The sequence below is a fragment of the Barbus barbus genome (genome assembly GCF_936440315.1).
Source record: "Barbus barbus genome assembly, chromosome: 10".
Lineage (NCBI taxonomy): Eukaryota > Metazoa > Chordata > Actinopteri > Cypriniformes > Cyprinidae > Barbus > Barbus barbus.
In genome coordinates this window covers 14,635,307-14,639,075 of record NC_136738.1, presented here as the reverse complement: position 1 = coordinate 14,639,075, position 3,769 = coordinate 14,635,307, and positions in this window count along the sequence as shown.

The window sequence follows — 3,769 nt, the reverse complement described above, 5'->3', positions numbered from 1 at the left end:
AAAATAACACATACCCAATTTTCAATGTCAACACACGCCATACCAGTAAAATCTGGCACAGATGGCAGCACGTGTTTTACCAATCCCTGTGTGCCCACCAATCGGAGAGGAATGTAATTCTTCAAAATAATCATGCTTCCTCTTTGGTTTTGATCACCACTTCCATAAAAAAGTTATCCATCTACATTAAAGTGAAACATGACTGAAGTAGGCCTACACTAAAAGGGCGTTTGCCATTATTGGAAAAGAAAGACCAAAATAGCAACAATAAACATAATTGAAATTTTAAGTTAAATACCCTTTAGGTTGAATTTGAGAGCATATCGACGAAGGTTCTGCCTTTTGGCCTTATACCCTGATCCCACTGGCAGGAGATTATACAGAGATTCCCACTTATCTTCCATACCTTAAAAATGTTTTTGCTTGCTCTAACAGATCTTTTAACACTCAGTAGACTGACTTTTATTCAGTTTTTAAGTTGTCGGTTGCTAGTTGAGTTAACTAAGCATTTTTTGTTGGGTCAATTTATTTTTTTGTTTTTTTAAAGTGTAAAATACTGAGCCCCTAAAGGGATATTGGCAAAAAATGAAGACTTTCTCGTGCGCACGAGAAACTTTCGCGTGCTCACGAGAAACTATACTTTCTCGTGAGCACGCGAAAGTTTCTCGTGCGCACGCGATAGTTTCTCGTGAGCACGCGCTAGTTTCTCGTGAGCACGCGAAAGTTTCTCGTGAGCACGCGAACGTTTCTCGTGCGCACGCGATAGTTTCTCGTGTGCACGCGAAAGTCTTAATTTTTTATTTTTTTGCCAATGTCCCTTTATAGGGGCTCCGTAGTAAAAACCATAACAGAGTAAGTATATTTTACATCAAATGATTTTGAAATGGTTCACTAATCAGATTATCATATATTAAAATATATTAATTAATATATCATATATATTAATCATATATCCTTACTTTTCAAATACAGATAGGCCTACGGGTATGGCAGTGATGTGCATACGAAGATTTAAGAAGTCTTGAAGATATAAAGTGAATAAATTAGTTGTCATCAGCGCAGAAACCATAATCCATTTACTATACATAATCCATGGCGATTTATTTGTTATTAAATAAATTTACGTTTTGCCCTCATTCAGGTCCTCGGTTTATGAGGCTCTAGCCCGGCCCAAATCCGACAGATTATCAGAATTACCGGTCTTTTTTATTTCCCCTTCTCCTAAAACAGTTTGTTTCGGCTATTAAAATATAGTTCATAGATATACTAAAACAGTTCAAGCATATAACAATGTTTATGCGTTAAACCTGCGCTATAATGAACCATATGACTTCAGAAGGACCAGAGAAAGGCTGTGCAGCTGCAAAATGAGGATGATGAGACACTCCTTCTTTTTGAAAATTAATAAGGCTTTAATCATTTGTTAAACAGAGTCAAAATGTAATGACTTGAACAAAATTAACAAAAATGAAAATTTTAGTTTTTTTAATTCTCAACAAATTTTTTGGTAACATTTTTTAAAATAATTAATATTAATTAATTAATTCATTAATTAATTATTTATTTGTAAGTCGCTTTGGACAAAAGCGTCTGCTAATTGACAAAAGTAACGTAAGTAAAAAGTATAATAATAATGTGCGCTAGCCTATATCTGTTTGTGCGGAGAGTGGAAGCTAAAGCGGGCTCTGCAGGACATGGAGGCACCAGCAAACACTTGCTTTGTTTTTTTGTTTTTTTTGATAAAGGTAAGAGTAATACATCATTCGGACCTGTAAAGGGTCTACTTGTATTTGTGTGCACTCACAATACCAACAAAAGGTAGTTCTTTTATAAAACAAAGAAAACAAACATGATGCGCTTTCTGCCGTCTTTAACAGGAGCGCTTCACAAAAATGAACCGAAGCTGAGCGAATACATGCCTCACAGACATGATAAATATATCTATAGAAAGCTTTAAATGATCACTTAACGAAATAAAAAAAAATCGGGGGAAAAACTCTATTATGTCTTAAATCTTAATCATAATCAATAAACATGTATTCCTCTCTAAAGGCGCATAATGAGGAGATGGCAAGTCAGGATCAGAAACTTCATCCTTGCAACACAGACTCAGAAAACATTAGTTTATTAGTAAATAATTCAAATATCTGCGTGCATTTGAATGCAGAAGTATTCAGCTGTGCTGAAGTCACTTGCGCACCTGCTGCTGCGGGACACTAAACACCATCGAGCTGCTCTCAGTCGCGGCGCGGTCTCGTGTTGTTTCCACCAGCGCGGAAATTTTTTTCATCACTAATCGATGGATGTCTACAATATAAAAAAAAGGAGAAACCCAAAACAGGCCCGAGCCCGGCCCGCGTCTGAACTATGACATGAAAATTGTGGCCCGAAGCCCGGCCCTAGAGGCGTAAAAAAGTCGGGGCCCGTCGGACCCGGGCCGAAATGCAGGGCTCTGTTTACCCGCGCCATATAGCATTAGCACAGAATCCGTTGTCCAAAAGAACTACGGTGAGTCTGGTTCAGACATGCGGTGTCAGTCACGACACTGTTCGCTGAATCACGCTTGCGCAGTATCATCAGCTCATCGGTTCTCAAACCGGACGTGTCCGAAAGAAACGGTTCTCGGCTGAGTGTACCGGTGATCCGAAAACCGCTGTAGTAGTGTTTGTTCATTACCTGGCTCGCTGCACACATGCTGCTCTGCAGTTCACTCAGTGTACTGTTTGAGTAAATTAATAACTCCGGATATTGGTTTATTTCGAGACAGAGGGAGTGTCAGGCACGTTAAAAAAGTGAATAATTTAAGTAATTTGTGGATTAGTGCTTACTGGAGACGCGAACCGTTTCAAACGATTCAGTCCGATTAGGGTGAACTGGTTCAACCAAGAAGATCCGGTTAAATCAAACGATTCGTTCGCGAACCGGACATCATTATTAAAGTGTCATTGTCCTTTCAACTGCGCTTTAGCAATGAAGTCCAAACTTTGTCTAAACAGTTTTCAGTGAAATGACGTACAGGCCTATATTATATATTATAGTAATACTTATAAAGATATATTTTAAAACATAACCACCCAGGTTCACAGGCAAGGTTTAAGCTAGTCCCAGACTAAAATGCATATTTGAGCTCTCTCAATTGAAAATATCTTGCTCTGACAAATCTTAAAATATGTCAGTGTCATTGTTCTGTGTCAAGATGCACACTTGTAATGTTTTCTTCTAAGGCATTTTTGTAAAAGTTGCTTAAATATCTTAACTTAGGCCTAGTCCTGGTTTAAACTATAAGCCCTGTTTGTGAAACTGGGTTTATATGCTTTAATAAAACCCACCCAAGTAGCCTAGATCAGTACATTCATATATAAACATAAAAATTTATTAAATAGTTGTATTACTTTTATTTGAATGTATTTAACTATCTCTGTTAGATAATAAAACTAATGGAATGCTACTTATGACCGTTATTATAAAAGAGTGCGTTATGCCTATTCATTTTTCCCCCACATTTTAGAATAACCAAAGCAGTGAAGACTTAAAAATAATAGGACGTAAGATCTTAGGAGTCTTTTTTTAAATGTTTGCTGAACCCCCTACTATCTGTCATTACTAATGTCTAGACCTGCTGAGAAATCAAGACAATAGGGACAATAAGAGAGCCTGCATTGGGGGGCTTACAAAGAGTTACTCACCCATCCATGTTTCGAGTAATATTACTGGCTGATTCTGAATAGTTCTGTCAAAATCAAAATTCAACATCTATCTACGCCTCTTT